Genomic DNA, 22,461 nt, shown 5'->3' on the forward strand with positions numbered 1-22,461 from the left:
TATAGATGCTGAATGAACCATACTATTTCTTTTGTTTTTGGTGCTGTTGTTGTTGTTTTTCTATTTTGAAGTTTTTCCTCATTGCTCTGATTTTTCTCTTATAACATGACTAATGCAGAAATATGTTTAATGATATATATATATATATAAATAAAACCTATATCAGATTACCTGCTGTCTAGGGGAGGGGGGAGGGAAGGAGAAAAATCTGAAATTGGAAAGCTTGTATGAACAAAAGTTGAGAACTATCTTTACATGTAACGGGAAAATATATATATATATATATATATATATATATATATATATATATATATATATACATATATATCAGAACTTATAACTAAACAAGAAATAGAGAGCATTACAGGATGTAAGATGGATAATTTTTATTATATTAAATTTAAAAAGTTTTGCACAAAGAAAACCAATGCAGCCAAGATTAAGAGGAAAGCAGGAAAGTTGGGGGGCAGGAGAGTGGATTTTATAGCAAATTTCTCTAATAATGGCCTCATCTACCAAATATAAAGAGATATTAGTCAAACTTATAAGGATACAATTCATTTTCGTTCTTTTTTTTTTTTTTAAGTGAGGCAATTGGGGTTAAGCAACTTGCCCAGGGTCACACAGCTAGTAAGTATTAAGTGTCTGAGGCCGGATTTGAACTCAGGTACTCCTGAATCCAGGGCCGGTGCTCTATTCACTGCGCCATCTAGCGGCCCCCGATACAATTCATTCTCAACTGATAAAAGGCCAAAGGATATGAACAAGGAATTTTCAGAAGAAGAAAGCAAAGCTATCTATAGTCATATGAAAAAATGCTCTAAATCACTATTGATCAGAGAAATGCAAATTAAAACAACTCTGTGGCACCAGATCACACCTCTCAGATTGGCTAACATGATGGAAAAGGAAAATTATGAATGCTGGAGAGAACTTGGAAAAAAGGGACACTAATGGACTTTTTTTTTCTTTTTTTTTTTTAGTGAGGCAATTGGGGTTAAGTGACTTGCCCAGAGTCACACAGCTAGTAAGTGTTAAGTGACTGAGACCAGATTTGAACTCAGGTACTCCTGACTCCAGGGCCAGTGCTCTATCTACTGCGCCACCTAGCTGCCCCACTAATGCACTCTTGTTGGACTTCTGAACCAATATAACCATTTTGGAGAGCATTTTGGAACTATACCCAAAGAACTATAAAACTATGCATACCTTTTGACCCAGTAATACCACTACTAGATCTGCACCCAAAAGAAATCAAAGAAAAAGGAAAAAGGATGTATATGTACAAAATTTTTTATAGTAACCCCTTTTGTGGTGGCAAAGAATTAGAAGTTGGAGGGATGGGGGCAGCTAGGTGGCGCAGTGGATAAAGCACACGCCCTGGATTCAGGAGTACCTGAGTTCAAATCTGGCCTTAGACACTTGACACTAGCTGTGTGACCCAGGGCAAGTCACTTAACCCCCGTTGCCCCACAAAACAAACAAACAAAAAAAAAAAGTTGGAGGGATGTCCATCAATTTCAGAATGGCTAAACAAGTTATGGCATATGATTTTGATGGGATACCATGGTGCTATAAGAAATGGTGAGCATGATGGTTTAAGAAAGACCTTGGAAGACTTATATAAACTGATGCAAAGTGAAGTGAGCAGAGTCAGGAGATCACTGTACACAGCAACAGCAATATTGTAATGGTGATCAATAACTTGGCTATCTCAGCAGTACTGTGATCTAAAACAATTCTGAAGGACTTATGATGAAAAATGCTATCCATCTCCATGGAGTCTAAATGTAAATCAAAGCATACTTTTAAAACTTTATTTACTTTTCAGGGGGTCTGTCTTCTCTTTTGCAACATGACTAATATGTTGTGTATGAATGCACATGTATAATCTATATCAAAGTGCTTGCCTTCTCAAGTTGATGAGAGGACAGGGAAGAAGGGAATTTGGAGCTCTAAATTATAAAAAAAGTACATTAGGGGCAGCTAGGTGGTGTAGTGGATAGAGCACTGGCCCTGGAGTCAGGAGTACCTGAGTTCAAATCCGCCCTCAGACACTTAACACTTACTAGTTGTGTGATCCTGGGCAAGTCACTTAAACCCAACTGCCTCACTAAAAAAAAATAATAATAATAAAATAAAATTTTAAAAAATGTACATTAAAATTGTTTTACATGTAATTGAGAAAAAATCAAATAAAAATACTCTTAAAAAAAAGTTTATGACAGCAAAATAAAGTCAGGAATGGTGAAGCACCCTGGATTCTGGGAGAACAGATTTCAAAGGGTTCAGAAGGATAGATACTAATCATCTGACTGAGTCAGCCCAGAAGGAAAGGAATACTTTCAAGAATTAAATTATGACCACACAAAGGGGAAACAATTCCAGTGAGAAGAAAAAGGCACTGTCTGAAGATACTGATGTGGCTATATAAAAACATACCAATCAACTTAGATTTTTAAAAGATATATACAAAATAGAGAAGCAACGGCAAGTAACAAGGGATACATACAAAAATGTGGTCTGGTACTACAACTCAAAGAATGGATGGAGGCTGTCAAAAAGAAAAGCTAAGGAGAACCAGAATTTAAAAAAAAAAAGGGTTTTAGTAAGAGAAAAGATGAGACTCAAAGAGTAGTCAGTCAATATACATTTATTAAGTACCTATGTACCAGACACTTAGCTAAGCCCTGGATATAACAAATACAAAAAAAGAGTCCTTGCCTTCAAGGAGTTTACAATCTAATAGAGGAAGATAACACAAAAGTAAGCTAAAAAGGTAGAGAAATGAAGGGAAGGTCCCTGGCATGGAAGTATGATGGAGAAGTCCAAACAAGTGCTGTAAGGTGGGGAAAAAAGACAGCTGGCCTAGGTTACCTCCTTAAGTGGAAGCTCTGAGTGATATACTCTACCTTCCCATCACTTACTAGCTGCATGACCCTAGGGAGGTTAATGGAACACATTTAGTTTATGAGTCAACTGTGATTTTTTTCTTTTTGTAGTCAGAAAAGGTAATACAAATTTGAACAACATTAAGAGAAATCCACTTGACACTTATTAACTAGCTGTGACCCTGAGCAAGTCACTTAACCCCAATTGCCTCACCAAGAGAGAGAGAGAGAGAGAGAGAGAGAGAGAGAGAGAGAGAGAGAGAAAGAGAGAGAGAGAAAGAAATATAACTTACAAAAATAATGAGGTGGGAGACATGGAGGTGCTAGAACAGGACTTCTTAAACTTCTTCCACTTGCAACCCCTTTTTGTCCAAGAAATTTGTACGCGACCATGGGCATTTAGTTTGTATAAAAATAGGTATACATAACCCTTTTACTGTTGCCAAATTTTTCGAAATGCCCACATTTGGTTATGTGACCTCTATATTGGGTCACGACCCATAGTTTAAGAAGCTAGGTGCTAGAGAGGCAGCTTTATATCAGAGATTGTTAAATATATCAGATTCTTAAATTTTCAGTGAGAGCATTTATACATCAAAAATTGGCAAACTACTATAAATCAGGGCTTAAGTTATTGTTGATTATCTAGACTTCTAAAAAGTGGTGGAGAAACAATCAATAATGTAGATAAAATTTAAATGTTCATCATGCATATACTTATTTTTTCAGAGGCAGCTGTTAGACATTTACCAACATACCCTTGGTGGCAGATTTGTTATACTCTGTCCTGCCCCACCCCTCCCAATCAGACAATATATAAGATATTGTGATGAATTCTGGGCACCAGAGTTTAGGAAGCACTTTGATAAACTGAAGTGTGTGAAGAGAACAAACATAATCTATACAATATGAGAACTAGTTGAAGGAACAGGGTATGTTTAGCCTGGAGAAGACTCAGATACACATGACAGTTGCCTTCAAGTTTTTTAAACAGCATAATGTAGAAGAGAAATCAATCTTGTTATTTTTTTTTCCTGGAAGGGAAGTCACAGGAGGGGTTGGAAGTTAAATTGCTTGATGTCAGGAAAAATTTTCCAATAATCAGAGCCATCCCCAAATGAAATGAACTTTCCAGAAGGCAGTGGGTAACCCCTCAGTGATCTTCAAGCAGAGGATATATTAACCCTTTGGAGATTATGTTCCAGTGAAGATTATTTTTAGGGTACAGATTGGACTAAGTGGCCATTAAACTTCCTTCCAACTCTGAAATTCTGTAATTCTGTGAACCTGTAGTTAGTTCTAAAAAAAACAAAACAAAACAAAAAAAAGGAAACCAAACCCCTAGAGAAATGCATTACCTCTGACAGTTTTTGTGACTCGCCATTTCTCTTATATAGAAAACTGTGTCATAAAATACAGAATATCAAAGTTGGAAGGAACTTCTGAGGAAATCTAATTAAATTGTGCCCAGAACATGAATGGAAATGGAGGTGGGACAATTATGTAGCAAGATTAAAAAACAACAGTTGAACAGCCTATGCGTTCAACAGTTACCCAAAAGGGTCAAGAGACCTAGAGGGAGGCCCTGTGGAGAAGTTATGGGCAAATAAGAATCTCACAGGATAAACTTTAAATGTATTTTGAACTGAACCACTTTAGTGAAAATCCATACCAATGAGATCTTAGATAAAAAAGGATATTAAAATGATTTAATAGTATTAACAAAAATGTACCTAAAATAAAATCTCAACAATAACAATTATAAAGCTCCTACCATGTACAAGATACTATGCTATTAGGTAAGTGAAATGCAAAATCAAATTGTTTAAGACTTCATCTCTTCTACCCAAGATCATTTTAATAGCTTCCTAGCTATCTTCCTGCTTCCAGTGTATGTTCTCTCCCATTCAACTTTCACATGCCAATCCATTCTTCCAACCAATGCCTGAGTCATCTTCCTGTTTTACTACCCTGATCATATAACTTCTATACTCAAAAGCCTTCCGTGGTTCTCCATTGCATATGAAATGAATCCTGACATTCAAGCTCTTCCCAATATGTAAGCTTCCTTGAGTTTTTTCTCATAGTGTCCCCCTTCATGTAGTTTCTTCAAGCTGAACTGGACCACCCTATGCACCCACTCTTCTTTCTACATCATACCATATACAGTATCCAGATCATGTTCATATCATCTTCTACTTATAGTTAAACTCCCCCTTTGCCTTCAAGGCTCAACAAAGGTGCCACTTCCTCCACAAAACCCTCTCTTAATAACCCCTGGTGAAAGTGCTCTCTTGCTATTCAAATCTCTCATACGCTTTGTCCAGACTTCTCCTTCTTACTTCCCATTCTCTCCTGTATCAGTAATTTTGGTATTTGTCTTTTCCTCCATTAGATTCAATCACCTGATCCACAAATATTTATTCAACTCCTGGTCCAGGTGCTATGTTAAGATTGTGGCGATACTAAGATAGACATGAAGCAATCCACATCTTCATTCAACTGGCAGAAAAAGAACATGCATGCTATTAAAACAGGCAAAGAGGAAATACAACTTTCCTTATCTGTTGATGGCATCAAGGTTTACTTTGAAAATCTAAGGAAATCAGGGGCAGCTAGGTGGCGCAGTAGATAGCGCACTGGCCCTGGAGTCAGGAGGACCTGAGTTCAAATTCGGCCTCAGACTCTTGACACTTACTAGCTGTGTGACCCTGGGCAAGTCACTTAACCCCAATTGCCTCCGCTCTCCCCCCCCCCCAAAAAAGATATATAGTGAAAATCTAAGGGAATCAACAAAAAAACTAATGAAGGTAATAACCAGTAAAGTTTCAGGCTATAAAATAAATGCACAAAATCAAAGTTGTTTCTACACAAACAAAATCCAAGCAACAACAATAAAAAGGGAAATGCTATTAAAAATAGCTAGGAAATGCATAAGATATTTGGGGATCAATCTGCCAAAGCATACAAATCACTTCAACAGATCCAGTTATAAAATGATCCTTAAAGAAATAAAGAATAAGTTAAAATAGCTGGAGGAATATGCAATGCTCATGCTAGCTCAATCTGAAACTTCCCTCAGTGCCTAGAGCCTCCTTTATCTAGTACAACCAACCATCCCTGTGGCCTTTTCAACCAGGAATATCTCTCTGTAAGACCTATCCCCTTTCCCCATTGGTGAGTTCTTCCTGAAGCCTCCATTTTGTGGAGGGGAGCAGGCTGGCAACCATTTCCCAACTAATCCTGTTCCTTGATTCTGGGCTGCAAAACTATGTCTCAGCCCCAGGTGCCTTCCCCTCTCCTCCACTTTTCAGGTCCTTTCTGGTGTTTTCTCCCAGTAGAATATAAGCTTCCTGAAGGCAGAGACTAGCCTTTTTTTTTTTTGCTTGTATTTGCATTCTCAATGCTTAGCACAGTGCCTGATACACAGTAAGCACTTAATAAATGCTTATTTCCTTTTTTCCTTCCTTCATGGTTGGGCAATAGCAATATGATGAAAATGACAAAGCTAACAACGTTAGTTTATAATTTTAATGCTGTATCAAATCTTTAAAGTGATGTTTTACAAACTTGATAAAATAATAACAAAATTAATTTGTTTCAGAGAAACAAAAGCTATAGAAAATCAAGGGAAATGATGAAAAAGGCAAGGATGAAGGGAGAATAGCACTTTAAGACCAATCTATATTAAAAAGAAATAGTCATCAAAACCATTTGGCATTGGTTAAAATATATAGTAGATCAGTAGAACAGATTAGAGGGAAACAGAAACGATACAAATCAAGAATCCAGTTTTCAATAAACCAAATTACTTAAGAAGTTCCTATTTGATAAGTGGGAGAACTGAAAAGCAGTCTAGCAAAAATTAGGGTTAGGATAAAACATCACACCATATTCCACAATAGATTCAAAATGGACTCAGAACCTAAATATTAAAGAGTATTAAAGTATTGTTTTAAAGATAAAAAATTTGAAGAAAAATTAATTATATAGTTTTTACAACTATGTGAAGAGGTATTCTTAATCAAAGGTTAAAGGCTATTGCAAAAGATAAAATGGAGAATATTGCTTACAAAATTGGAAAACATTTACAGAAAATCAATACATTTATAATAAAAGAAATTCAAATTGGAAAAATCTTGATTTTGACTATCTCAGATAAGGGTTTGGTACTGAAGATATATAGACAATTTACAGATACACACAAAAGATTCCCCAATAGGTAAGTCATCAAAAGATATGAACAAATAGTCCTCAAAAGAAGAATTGTAAACTATTAACAGCCATACAAAAGAATGTTCCAAATCTCTAAAAAGAAAAACGTGAGACAAAATAACCTTAAGGTTTCAACTCACATTCAGAAAATCAGCAAAGTTTACAAAAGATAGGAATAGTCTTTGCTGGATTAGCTGTGGGAAGACAGCAGGCCCATTAGAGCATTTTGGAAGGAACTGTCAATCAATACAATTTTGCAAATAAAATACTATTTGAGTTAGAATCCACTACTCACCATATACACCAAGGAAGTCATTGATAAGAATATACACCCCCATATACACCCAAATATAGCAACATGCTGTATGGTAGCAAAGAATTAGAAACAAAGTACATATATTCACTGACTCAGAAATAAGTTTTGGTCCACCAATGTAATGTAATATTGCTGTGATATAATAAATGACAAATAGGATGAAAACGGAAGCATGGAATGACTTATTTGCATTGATGAAGGGTGAAGTATACAGAGACAAGAAAACAATATACATAACAATAGCAATAATTTTTTTTAAAATGAAAAAATGAATGTTGCAAAACTACAAAGATTAAGCATGACCCCCAAAGAAGAGATATGTCATACTTCACCCCATTCCACTGTACTCTGAAGAAATGGTTTTTCCACAATCAATTTATTAATTAGGCTAGCTAATTATCAATAAATTGATAGTCAGTGATTTCTCTAGGTAACCAAAGATACCACAGGAGACTGAATCACCTTAAATAAGAGATGTACCTTCTGACAGAGAACTACCACTGATGTAGGAGGCAAAAAGGGGTTAATAGAAAAACCTAAGGTCCAAGCTCTAATTCAGATATTAGCTCTAAAAGGGATTCAGACCCTAGTTAATGGATAACTTAAGACTTGAGTCTTCATTAACACAGGTCACACTGATCAATACCCATAGCGGGAACATGGGGAGGTAGACCATTGTGAAGGATAAAATTAAATGTGTGTGGTCACCCTATCTGTCCCCTTGTGGGGAAAGCTAATTAGGACAACAGTTTAACAGTTTAGGTATTAAATATTTATTAAAATATATTAGAGGTTAACAAAGAGAGAACAAATGTCTCTGAAAGAATAGGAAAACCTAACTAACCTCCAGGAGCAATCAGAGCTCCACTTCTCACAAAGTTCCAACCACCAACTCCCAAAACCAGCTGACAAAACCAACTGCCTTACACACTGCTTCAAGCTGATTGAGGGTGGTCACATGCACACACAGCAGGGGGCCTATTCTCACACACTGCCTCATGCTCACACAGCAGGGGGCCCCCGTAATAGTAATAATATTCTCACACCATGAAGACCTTAAACGATAACAATGATATACTGACAGGCTATAGAAATTCAAACTAGAAATAAATGAAAAATGAAGATGTTTTGAAACTAAGCATGGGAATCAGAAAGAGACATGTGCAGAAAAGGCCAAATTTGTCCCCAGATTCACCTTATGATGTGGAAATCCCCAAAACTCACCTCCATGGAAAAATGTACCCGTCTAGGGGGTTGGTTTAGGACCACAGGACCTCCAAATTAAGATAGGCCTTCCCCTGTACCTCTCTCAGGTGCAGATTATTATAATGAGGACAGGACCTCCCTTGTACCTCCCTAAGATGGAGATTATTGTGATGATCAATTTATCCATACTATAAATATAACTATCTTTTCTTTCACTATTCAAGAGATACCTTTCCACTATTCTGGTTCTCTCCCTGTGGTCACCCACAGTATTGCAATAAAACATGGGAAACTGAGTCTTTGAGTCTTATGATTCTTTGGGATGACCCATGATCAATTTGCCCCTAATTCCATCCCACATCACCATGACAAGTGAAACTTAACTTTGATTGGTGGACATTTAAGGAGCAGGCGGGCTAAAAGTCTTCAACTCCTGAGGAGAACATGGCTTCATCATAAGACTCAACAGACTCAATGTATCTGAACAGGGGAAGTCATTTCCATCTGGACCTTTCTGGCTAGCTTTCTCCTTCATGAGCCAGGTAGTCCTAAACTCTAAAGAAGGAGATCAAAGACAAAGAGAAGGCTGGCTTTTGTTTACAGAGTAGACAAAAAAGTAAAACAAAAGTAAGGGTTCAAACCCAGATAAGATGCTTTGGGGATAGGAGAAGATTATCTTATTCAGTTACACCCATCAGTGACTGTCCTTTTCAGGAATGGTGTTTTAACAAAAATAGGAGGAAAACACAAATTAGTAATTAGTCATTAATATAATAGTATAATATTAATTTCTCTCAATAGGAATTATCTCAATAGGGTGGCTTTATGGGAGGAGAGAGGGGCATGGATATTGCAAGGAAATCTGGTGATGTAAAAAACAAAATATATCTATAAAAATTTATTTCAAAAACCAAAATAGTGCAGTATTTTTGTCATGGGAAGTTTAGCTTCGGTATAAAATTTCCTCAAAGCAATCTAGTCCCTGTGGTGAATGAGCAGGACACAACAGATAAACAATGATGAACTCCAAAAAACAAAAGTAAAAGTTGTCATCAAAGTGAAGAAAAGATGATCTGGTTCCATAAACAATATGAATGAGGACAGCCAGACCATTGTGATCCACTGGTAGCATCACAATGTCAGGAGAAAGCTAGAAGGGTCTCCAGATCCTTGGGTGTGGCAAGCTTATGGGAGGACAGAGACAAGAGTTTCACAGGATGTGAAACATGGAAGGGTGTGGTTTTTACCCTGAAAGGAAACTCCAGAACTTATAAGATCACAGATCCATTTGGATACTTGAGTAACCAAAGACAGAGTGTTCTGATTTAAACATACATAAACAGAACATCTAAGGATATTTCATGTAGAACCTAAGTATCTGTTACATTGAAATTAATGGAATATAAATCAGCAATATAATTGAATTTTTGTCTTTAAAGGGGAATTTTCAGCATACAGATATTATCTTCTGTACTAATTAAGTTTTAAAGACTGAGGACTTCCTAAAGCTCTTCTAGCCTGTTTCATAGATTTCACAAGAGGAAATTTTAATTTTAAACATCACTTTTATAAGCCCTCAAAATTCCTTTCATGAAAGAGAAAAAAGCTTATTATTCTGCTGCAAGTCTATCCCATGAGAGTTGCCTTTGGGGCATCAAATGTTAACAAGTCCTTTTACCACAGCTGTTTGTTCAGTAAAGCTTCCATTTCTACAAGTCACCAACAAAGACTGCAATCTTCATCAAGGAGCCAAGTCTTTGTAACATACAACCGAGGTCCTATAAGACAGATCAACATTAGAAATCCTGAGACTAACTTTTCACTTTTTCCTTAAGCTGTCTTTCTGATCTCATTTTTTGTGATTTGAAATCTGGCTTACTGATATTAAAAGGACACTTGGTCTAAGATAAAAATAATAACAATATAGGAAAAACATTAAGTGGCTGTGAAATTCTTAAGAAATAAAATGAGAAATTGAAAGAGAAAAGAACAGGATTAAATGGTATCACATTCTTGCCATGCCTTTTTAATACAAATTAGAGATAAGCTTTAAAAAATAAAAGTCAATGACCTACTAGATTATTCTGTGGGAAAATACAATGCACAGTAAAAACATAATTTTATCTTTGTTTTTGTGCTACCAGGTCTGAACCCCACTGCAAGTTAACAATTTATTATCCTAAGACTTAAAAAAAAAAGCTAGATGTTTGAATCTGGCTAAAGTTAATGTCACAGAAATTACTAAAATAGGATGTGTTAATGTTTTTGTAAAACAATGATAGTGCTTGGGAATAAATTCATTTTTCCTTGCCCTACCTCATTTGTCACAGATGACCACCCCTTCCTACCAGATCCTTTCCCCTCACCAAGTTTTGATGTGACTGCTCTCTGCTGGTTCTTTTCTTATCTATCCTGCTTAGATTGTTGTACATGATGATCTGTCCTCTGAGAGGATGACCTACCCTCCCCTACCTCACCTCTCTTTATCTGATGACCATTTCTATCTAAAAAATTACATTTTCATATCAGTTCTCATCTTTAGCCTGAGCTCTAATTTAACCTAACAGCCTGTTGAGCATCTTTACCAATACAGTACACAGGCATCTCAGACTTAAACTCTCCAAACAACTTATCATTTCCCCCCTAATCCCAGGCCTCCTAACCTCAGTGTCTCTGTTTAGGACCCCAACATTTTTTCTAGTTTCACAAATTCATAAACAGAGTCATCCTCGACTCTTTATCCTCCCTTGCTCTCCTCCTCCTCCATATGCAAGTCTCACTGAGGCTGCCTCTACATCTCTGCTATCATCACCTTTTCTCCACTCTCAGAGGCAACACCTGACAAGGCCTTTATCTCCTCAACCCAGAATGATTACAATGGCCTCCAGGCATTCAAGCTCTCCTCTCAGCACAGCTGCCTTACACAGGTCTGACCATATCACTTGCCTGCTTAAGAAGCTTCAATTTCTTCCTGATGCTCCATGGACAATATACAAATTGCTTGGCTTTTAAAGCCCTTCACAACTAAGCTCCAGCTTGTCTTTCCAGAATGATCACATACCACGCCCCCTCAGACACTCTACTTTCCAGCCAAATTGATCTATTCATTCTTCCCTATAAATGGAGTTAACATTTCACTTCCCATCTTGGTACCTTTTCAACATGGAAACTCTGGGGCATCCACAGTATTGTAGCAGCCCAGGTGGCCTAAACTTGAAGAGTTGCCACAGCCTGGAGAAATCACTCATGGTCTATTCCAATCCTTGTAGGTCTTACAGACATAAAGTACTTGAAGCCAAAGAGTACAATTCTGAGGCACCAACTTCTTGAAGAAAGGACTCACTAAGTACAGTTACCCCAGGATCTGAAACAGGAATTAGTATCTTTCCTCTGAAACCCCTCCCTCTTGCTAACTTCTCTATTTCTGGTTGTAGGCTGCAGCATCTTTCCAGTTACCCAAAGTCCCCAAGTCATCCTCTACTTACTCTCCCTCACCTCCCCATCTAAACAGCCAACTAGTGGGCAAGCCTCCCTTGTCCCTTCTCCTGCATCTGGCTCTTTCTCTCCATTCACACAGCAACTACCACGCCACTTCATTAAGAGAAGTGAAAAATCACAACTGTAATATTAATGATCCACAGCAATAACTATGTTTGATAAAATGGTTCTAATTTTTTTATTTTTTAGTCTAGGGAACCTTTTCAAAAACCCACTTTCTGAGACACTTAGTTCAGCTATATGAGCTTTTGAAGCTTTAGTTTGCCCAGAACCAGGACACCACACTATTTCTTGACCAATCCCAAACCATCTGCAGGCACTCTGGTTATTTACCTGGCCCCTGGACCCCAGGAACTCAGACTCTTTCCCTGGGACACTGGGATTTGAGACGTGGTCTTCCGCTGTTCTTGCTTAGGGCCAGATCACCAAGCTGCCATGGGTTCTGGCTCTCCCTTATGTGTGGTTGTCTCCCCCGCCATTAGAGTGGAAGATAATTAAGAGCAGCACTTCACAATGTCTAGTACAGAATGTGTACTTAATATGTGATTTTTCTTCATTCATTCATTCCATGGTGAACGAGACACCAAGAGCTAGAGACCTAGGAGTTCCCCACAAAGAAGAGCTCTGGCTCACCCTCCTCTTCCTCATTCTCCTCCTTCCCCCCACCCTCCCACTCTCTTTGGGACCCAGAATCTATCCCTGTGAGCCTGATGCTCAGACTTGATCTTTCACAGCTTTTCTTGCCTGGCACCAGAACAGCATCTAATTCCAAACCATATCACTGTGCAGTGTTCACATTTGGGGAACCCTTTAAGAGTATGGTACTTCTCCATTAAAATGTAAGCTCTTTAAGGAAAGGGGGTAACTGTTTTCTTGTATCTGTATCTCCAGCCCTTAGCACAATGCCTGGTATGTAGTAAGTGTCTAAGAAATTATTTTCCATTAATTTATTAAATTATTTATTAACTGTCTAATATGTGCCAAGCATTGTGCTGGGAATACAACTATACATAATAACCAACATTTCAAAATGCTATCCCATGATTAAACTGGCAAGTTGCTTCATATTTCATTTATAATTACCAAGTTCTAATTTATGCAACCAGAATTATAAGAACTATCATAACAAGGTACTCATTTTCTATAGCTCAAGTTTATACTTTCAAAACATGTATATATAATAGCATGGAAATTAAATTATCCCCTCTTCCTATTTAAAGGAAAGGGGTTTTATTTAATATATACTTGGCTTTACAAGTCTATCTTTTACTGACTAATGAGTGGTCTTCTTAATGTATATAAATGACTTCATTCCAGCTGCAGAAAACAAGTCATAAAGGAGGTTTTTAATATTGAAGGTACTTTAAAATTATTAAATACATATAAGTTAAGAGATATATTCCACTAAAATGATGGCACATGAAATCTGCATCAAAATCCATCATATGCTTAACTTGTAAAAGATTAAATCATAAAACTGAAAATGCCAAACGTGAAATCTAATAATGAATAGGTCTTAGCATTAATATCCACCTCCTGGGCTTTCCTTGTACAGTATATTGGAAGCTCTGACCACTAAACAATTTGTTTTTTCAATAAGAAATTCTAGATGCACAAAGAAGTACATATTCTACAAAGCAACATAAGACTAAATGTGGTAAAATTAAGATAAATCCTGAATCTTCTCACTCTGTTATACAAGACTTAAACAATTATCTTTTCTAAGTGAGCTTGTTCTCATAAAAGTGATAATATTTAATACCATTTCCCATGGCACTTTCTAGTCCTAAACTTAGTAACCAAAAGATGCCACTATAACCAAAACTATAACAAAATATGTAAAAATCAATAAGTAATACTTATTATATCTGTAGAACAACTTTAACAATGATAATAATGGCCAGGATTTATATAGTTTTCAGGTCTGAAGTTAATTAGATTGTAACCACACCTGGCTGGCCCTTAAGAAGGTAGTATTCTCAGAAGCTAAGGACTTTGAACTCAACTCGAGACCACCTTCAAGTGCCATGAACCTATGGATTTGGATGACACCTACCAATCAGCTTGAAGCAGTATGTAAGGACCGCCTCTGCTCCAGACCTATAAAAAGCTTCCACAGTCAGTTTGAGAGCAGTTCATGATTGAAGCAGGCTCGTGGCAGAGGACTTGAGGAATAACTACCAGGCTGGATCTCTAGGCTAGATAGGCCTTTTCTTAACTTTCTAAATTTCACATGAATATCTGGTATGTTTTAATAAATGCTTAATGCCCAAAGACTGGTGCTAAAGTTTCTAATTTAAGGTGACCACACATTTAGATTTTAAACATCACAAATGTGTCTTCCTTTCTTCAAGTACAAGATTCCTCACTGAGCTTCTCTATACCTTTATGAATACATAATGATGATACTTATATTTATTTTCCCAATTAAAAGATGGATAGGGTGGGAGAAAAGAAATTAGTGAGTTTTCCTGGCTCACAAATAGTCAGTGACCTGGACTACCCAATTCCCACTTAAGCTATCTAAACTGTACAATGTCATGAATTCATTTTAAATACATGCTTAAGAAAAATCCTAGGGTGGAAAAGGCATCTGAATGGAAAACTCAAAGTCATTTGGCAAGTGTCTAATGTTTCATACTACTAATTCCCTTTCCAAAGATCAATCATTGTTTACCACAAAAGGAAAGCAAGGTGCTTAGAGTGTAATGATTGGAATGACACCACCTGCTGGAGACTTACTGTAGGAAAGCTCCACCATGAGGAGAAGGCCTCTGAGGGCAAGGCCATGCAGCTTTTCTTTGGTGTCCAGAAGTGATGTTTGCTTGTGGGAGGAAGAAGGGGGAGGCTGGGCTCTGACTCGCCTTCCTTTTCATCAGGACTCTGGTGGAGAGTGGAGCGCGAAATGCTCTCTCCCTTTAATAGATAGATGAATCTAGGCCTTTCTCTCTCTCTTTACCAAATTCTTATTCTCCTTAATAAATGCTTAAAAGTCTAAGTCTTGCTAAAGTTTTTAATTTATTGGCGACCACTCATTAGATATTTTAGATAGTATAGCTAGAATTTTAGCCCTTACAAGAGGAAGTCTGTAATTTAAGATTCTAAATGTGGATTCTAATCTGTTCCCCCAGTTTTGGGGGAAACTGACTAAAATCACTGATAAAATGAGTTTAGGTTTTTAAGGGTTTATTGAAAGATAGAAAGAGAAAGATTGAGAACAGAATTTCAACAGCCTGGCATTCCTATCTTTCCTCAAATTTCCTGTGAAGTCCTCTGCCGCCACCACCACCATCAAGTTAGGAACCAAAAAGAGAGAGAGCTCTCTACGCCAGCCCTCCTTCCTCCATCCTGTCCCCTCCCAGAAAATGGGAAGCTCCTCAAGTTGATTGGCTGGTAGCCTTGGTGGACAGTACCCATGCACAAACCTTACTTCCTGACGCCAAGGAAAAGCCGCATGGCCTTGCCCTCTGAGACATTCTCCTCATGGTGGAGCTTTCCTATAGTAAGTCTCTAGTAGGTGTCGTCATTCCAATCATTACAGAAGGAAATTTGGTGAATCACAATTTTCTTGTGAATCTAGATTCAACCTCTGTCATAAGAATGCTATCCACATATAAAAAGAAAAGATTTGCACACAGACTAGTGAAATTAGGAAAGAATCAGGGCTTCAAGTCCACAGATTTCAACAATTTTTCTTAGTAGTGACAAAAGAATTCACATGAAAATATGTCAATAATACTTTACAAGATTATAATATACTGATAGTTTAGCAAAAATTTGGCATGCTGAGAATGAGTGTTATAATAAAAACACTAACAAACACACTAACATGCTAATTTCATTTGATAAATTTGATAAGCTTTAAATTATTAGTGAATTGAAAACCTAGGGTGTATACCAATTCTTTGTCCTTAAGTTACATTTAAAATATCCCAAGTATTTCCAGTTCTCAAAAAAAAAAAAGGGATAATTTTTTTTTTTGAGAACTGGAAACTTTTTTTTGAGATTAAACTTCCAATGAGGAAACTCAACCAATGGAAATCTTCAACTGTTCAGCAATTTATGGTCTTGGAGGTACCTGGGACACTGAAAGACTAGTGACCCAGCCCAAGGTCACACATGAGAAATTTTAAAAAACTGGAGCATGTTCTTCATTTCCCACCCTGAGAGCTTACCCTGCTGCCCAGACCACAGGCTGGATTGTGATCTAAGTGCCAGTAACATACATCTACTCCCTAAACTGTGGTCATTTTCTCAATAGCCTTGTTGCCCAGAAACCATCCCCAGGTGGTTCTGACCCTTTTGTCTCCAAAACTTCTGCCCTAGAGCACCCACTGTCCTGATTGGTAACTGTCTCTCCTGACCCACTATTTCAGCAACATTACTCTCAAGCGATCTTTTCAAGTCTTGAAACCCTGAAATTATCCTCTTCCCTTCCCTTCCAGTTCTGGAATCACGATGAAAACAACTCTGCCGTTATTCCTGGAAGGGGTGTATCAATCTACTCTGACAGCCTGCCTTCTTTCTAACTTCCCTATTAGTGTCAAGACCAATATCACCCAAAGGGAAAACAATATACATGTGCATATAGCAGCCCTATTCATGGTGGCAAAGTATTAGAAGTTGAGGGGATGCCCATAAATTGGGATTGGCTGAACAAGCTGTGCTATGTGAATGTAATGTAATACTATCATGCAATAAGAAATGATGAACAGGCAGGCCTCAGACACTTGACATTTACTAGCTGTGTGACCCTGGACAAGTCACTTAACTCTCATTGCCCAGCCTAAACAATAGCTTCCTGGTGGATCTGCCTGTCTCAAGTCTCTCCCTACTCCACTCCATCTTCCACTCAGTTGTCAAACTGATCTTCCTAAAACACAGGCCTGACTATATCAGCCCTCTCCTCCAATAAAACTCCAGTGGCTCCCTATTACCTCCAGGATCAAATACAAAATCTTCTGTTTGGCTTTTAAACTACTTTATAATCTGGCCCCTTTCTATCTTTCCAGTTTTCTTACATCTTACTCTCCTTCACATTACTCTATCATTCCCTGACACTAAGTTCCTTGATGTTTCTCAAACTGAACGCCATCTTCATTTCCCAACTCTGTGTATTTTCACTGGATGAACTGTTCCATGCCTGGAATGATCTTTCTTTTCATTTCTGCTTCTGTGGTTTCCTTCAAGTGTCAGCTAAAATTCTACCATATACAAGAAGCCTGATCTGCTCCTCCTTGATCTTTGTGCCTCTCCTCTGAGATTACCCCTAATTTTTTGTTGTTGTTAAGTGTCAGCTAAGTGTCATAGTGGATACAGTACCAGGCCTGGAGAGATTCAACTCCCTGAATTCAAATCTGGCCTCAGACACTATCTGTGAGACTCTGGGCAAGTCACTTAACCCTGTTTGCCTCAGTTTTCTCATCTGTAAAATAAGCTGGAGAAGGAAATGGCAAACTACGCCAGTATCTTGCCAAGAAAAACTCTAATTTAAGGGGCAGCTAGGTGGTGCAGTGGATAAAACACCAGCCTTGGATTCAGGAGGACCTGAGTTCAAATCTGGCCTCAGACAATCGACACTTAATAGCTGTGTGACCCTGGGCAAGTCCCTTAACCCTCATTGCCCCAACAACAACAACAACAAAAACAACCCTCAAATGGTATCACAAGTGAACGTTACAATTCAAATTCCTTAAGGGTACAGATAGTCTTTCCTTCTGCTTCTGTATAACCAGCACTTAGAACACAGTCAATACTTTAATATTTTTTTATTCATTCACTCACGAAATTATGCCTCTTTAAAACTATTCAACATCTACCCACTACTCCATGCTGCCTCTCTAGCATATTAGCACTAAATCCATAAGCCAAGAACTGTACACAGGAGTATATTTATGCAAAGAGAACCTGCAGTCAGGTAATCCAGCCCTCTAAACTAGAGATGAGAAAAGTGAGCTATAGCATAATGTTTCTTAACTGGGGGTAGGCGATAGGAAGAGAGAGAGAGACACACACACACACACACACAGAGACAGAGACTGAGAGACTGAGATAGACAGAGACAATTTTATTTCAATATAATTGGATTCCATTATAATAATGTTTTGAAAAAAAATTATTCTGAAAAGGGGTTCAAACCTTCACCAGACTGCCAAAGAGGTCCATATTAGTAAAAAAAGGTTACAAACACTGTACAATCGAGATCAAATGCCATTTTTGTTTACATTAGGGTTTTCAAGGCAATCAATCATGTAGCCCCCTTGGTTGGACTACCCACATAAACACAACCTGTGTTTGCAGCACCCCCAATCAGAAAATATTTAGGCAGGGAATACACTTGTATATATGGCTTCAGGTAGTTGCATCTTAATAGAATTTACTCTGGTGCACACCTGAGTTTTCCAGACAATGCCAGACAAACAGTTAAGGTCTCGGGTTCCTACTCAATCTTACTTTTAATATCCTCTAAATATCAGAGGACAAACAACGGGGTGGGGTAGGGAGGGACGGAGATGGAGCAGGGAGCAGGGGTAAACTGGAGAGACAAGCAAAGCAGGGCTGCAATAAACCTCAGTAAAAAATGAGATGTGAATTAACAATCCGATTTTAAGATCAATGGGCATACGTTCTAGTATATTTAGTCAGTCAATAAACATTTATTAAGCGCCTAGAAGGCACTACCAGGCAACGCAATTGCTGCAAAGGTTCCTGATAATCTTTATCTAAAAGTCTCCCTATGAAAAAAAGTCTAAGAACTATTTCCAGAGGCTCCTGATCAGAACTCGTTTGGAAATAAGGCAATGAGATTAAAAATGTATCCAGGGCCTTGACCTAGAGGTCTTTGTAGGGCAGGGGACCCTGCAACTTTTCTCCACAAAACAAGGAAGTCTCCACAATTGGAGCCAACCCTTTTCATCATTTCCTCCACGTCTAGGGCACAGAAGATAAAGCCCTAAGCCTGGAGTCAGGAAGACGTAAGTTCAAGTCCAGCCTCAGGAACTTAGTACCTGCATGACCCTGGACAAGTCACTTAACTTGTCAGCCTCAGTTTCCTCAACTGTAAAATGGAGGTGATAATAATAATCCCACTTACCTCTCATGGCTGTTCTTAGGATCAGATAAAATACTATTTGTAAAGTGCTTATCACAAGCCCTAGTACGTTGCAGGTGTTTAATAAATGCTTGTGTTCCCCTTCCCTTCTTTCCCGGGGCTTCCTAGAGGCCAACTCTTGCTCCTGAATTAAGCTAAAGTCGGGTTGGATAGTCTTTAGCAAGTCTAACCACACCCACCCACCAGTGGCCACCTTTAGCCTCAGTAGGAGTGAGAGCAAAGCCCTCGAGCAGCAAAAAGCGCTGACGTACAAAGCAGAAACGTCTTACCTAATTAGGCGGAAGGGGGCGGGGCGGGGGAGGGAAGCGAAATTAGTTTTTACTTTTCCCCCCCTTCATTTAGCACTTGGCTTGCGAAAGCCCAAACAAGAGAAACACCTGACTCTCGACAGAAGCTCTGGGGACTCGAAGCATCCTTATTTCAGCCTCACTAGCCCAGCTCTCGGGTCGAGTGAGGCAAGTTTGGCCTCGATCTCAGGTGACCCTGGGAATAGACCATCACTGACCTCTGAAGCCGCTGCCTGAACTTAACATGGCGACGAAAAGTGAAAACTTCCCATAGCTCTACGGGAGGAACTCTGCCCAAAAGAAAAATGGGCGCCAAACCCTCTAGCGAGGGGCGGACCTTTATTTTCATCTCCGTCGCCCATACTAAACATGGAAACTCAAGGAACCGGTGCAACGATAAACCAAAACAAAGATGGCGACCAGAGCGCCTGCGCTCTCCAGGGCTTCGGAAAGGAGCGCCCGCAGTTTGGTCACGTGGCTTGCCGCTGGCCTTTCCAGAGCCTACTGTAGACCTTGTAATCTCCTTGGCTAAAGCAGAATTAAGTGAGTTTGAGTGTCCCCACGCATTATGAACGTGAGAAAACGAAGAGTACAGGAGTTTAAAAAATCCTCAGTCACAGACTGCTGGAAATAAAGGGGTCGGTTGGAAGGCCTGATAAAATAAAAAATGTGCACTTTTCAAAATAGTGTTATCAGCATGGAGAAAAAACGCTGTAATGATGCCCAAGTGGCAGGGAAAAAGAAATAGCCTGTAAACACAAGCGGCAAGAAGTCCAAGGCACCAACTCACAAGTGTTTTGGTCCTCCCATGAAGCCCCCTAAGATATGACCGGAAAGCATCCCCCTGCAGAGCCCTTTTTGCCCACGTTTTCAAGGGGTTCTATTCCTCTGGGTTTTCCGGGAAGCCGAGGGGATTGGAGTAGCTCCAGAATTTCTCAACCCTGGATCAGATTTACATATACATATATGCGTGCCTATTACAGATTTGCAGAAGGAGGTGTGTGTCTATCTATCAATCGATCTGTCTATCTATCATCTCTATCTCATCTCTATGTTTGAAGAATATATATGTGTATATATTTTTATGTATGTATATGTATTTGCAGGAAGTATACACACACGTTCTTACATATATATGGCTTCCAAAAAGTGCAAAATGGTTCAGAGTAAAATTAGCCAGGAGAGATGTAAAAACAGGCAACTACGGCCAATTTTTTAAAAAGCAATTGCCTTCTAAGATGTTCCCACTTAGGGGACAGCTAGGTGGTGCAATGGATAGAGCACTGGCCCTGGATTCAGGAGGACCTGAGTTCAAACCCGACTTCAGACACTTAACACTTACTAGCTCTGTGTGTGACCCTAGGCGAGTCACTTAACCTCAACTGCCTCACCCCCCCCCCCAAAAAAAAGATGTTCCCACTTGGCCCCATGAAAAGTGAACACTGGCTTTCCACAAACACATTTGTATGTGTATGAGTGTATATATACACGTTTCTTGTTGCTTAGTCATTTCTGACTCTGTGTCCCCATTTGGGGTTTTCTTGGAAGAGATACCAGAGTATTCTGCCACGTCCTTTTCCTGCTCATTTTACATATCAGAAAACCGAGGCAAACGGGATTAAACGTCTTGCTCAGGGTCACACAGCTAGTAAGCATCTGGAGGCCAAATAAGCCAGAAAGATGAGGCTTGACTGCAGCCACCTAGCTGCCCATACACATATGCATGTATAAATAGCTTTATATATGGATATTGATATTATACGTCTATATATCTATCTATATCTGTATCTCAAATCCCACCTTCTTCTACAAGATGCCTTGTCCTGTCTCCTCACCTGCTTATGTGTTCCCTTCTGGGATTGCTTTCCATCCACTCTGTATCTATCAGCAGGTCACATAGCTAAAAAAACCACCTTAAGCAAAATTTGAATTCAGGTCTTGAATTCATTCCAAGCCTATTCACTGGTGCCACCTAGCAGTGTGTATAAATACCATAGGTACACAATATATAGTTACACATGCAAGTGTCTATAGATGTATATGTTTATACATGCATTCATCACATAGACATGCATGCACACATGTATAGGGTGTTTAAAGTCTTTAATCTTAAAACCCAGTGTGTATACTATGTATGTGTATATGTATGTATATATAGAAATATATGTATGTGTGTATCAACACAAGACATATAGTGTTAAATGCCCATCCCACCCTCCTTCCCTAGATTTGTATTTAGTATCTTTCCTATTAGAATGTGAGGTAAGGGACTGCTTTCACCTTTCTATATATCCCCAATGATTAGCACAGAGTCTAGCAAATAGTAAGCATGCTAGTAAATGCTAGTTAAATGACTGCTTTGCCTAGTGTGAACAGTCTGAGGCCACCTGGCTATAGGTCTTGTTGCATTTTCTGACATTTCAATCTGTTCATCGGAGACTGATCCTGGGGCTGCAGATTTCCCCACTTCTTCCATTTAAAATGAATGTTTTGGAAGAATCCGTGCGAGTAAAATCCAGTCCATCGATTCCCATTCTCCCAAAATCCAGTCCATCGATTCCCATTCTCTCTAAGCTTTCCTCAAGGTCGGGTCACTGGACTCTCTTAGAACTGCTAGGCAACCTTCAGGACGCTTTAGCAACTCCTGGGTAAAACCGGAATGGAGGGGGGGGGGCCCCCCGCACGCGAGAAGAGGCGCATGCTCAGTCGCCGAGGCCCGCACGCGAGAAGAGGCGCATGCTCAGTCGCCGGCGCCTATCACCTGTTGTGGAGGTTGGAAAGCCGATTTCCTTCTCCTCGGCTCGGTGTCGGAGTAGCGGCCTCCGGAGGCGGAGCGGCGGGTGGGCAGGTGAGAGAGGGAGACCGGGAGAGAGAGAGAGAAGAGCTGGGAGCTAGGTGTTGGGGGAAGGCCAGAGTTGCCCTCCTTGTGCTGGGGCT

At 39.0% G+C, this 22,461-nt stretch overlaps 1 protein-coding gene across 4 annotated transcripts in view; it reads right to left on the minus strand.

The window, feature by feature from the left end:
- The window catches only part of LOC122742274 (SLX4 interacting protein), a 244,107-nt gene extending 224,398 nt beyond the window's left edge, over positions 1 to 19,709 (minus strand). For 3 of the 4 annotated variants that reach the window (XM_043986391.1, XM_043986392.1, XM_043986393.1), the window contains exon 1: positions 19,507 to 19,709. The gene's annotated coding sequence lies outside the window, so the exon portion shown is untranslated. Of the gene's footprint in view, positions 1 to 19,219; positions 19,454 to 19,506 lie in introns of those variants that run through there. The other variant, XM_043986390.1, reaches the window with a different exon arrangement.
- Between the last annotated feature and the right edge of the window lie 2,752 nt (positions 19,710 to 22,461).

This window comes from Dromiciops gliroides, chromosome 2 (genome assembly GCF_019393635.1).
Source record: "Dromiciops gliroides isolate mDroGli1 chromosome 2, mDroGli1.pri, whole genome shotgun sequence".
Classification (NCBI taxonomy): Eukaryota; Metazoa; Chordata; class Mammalia; order Microbiotheria; family Microbiotheriidae; genus Dromiciops; species Dromiciops gliroides.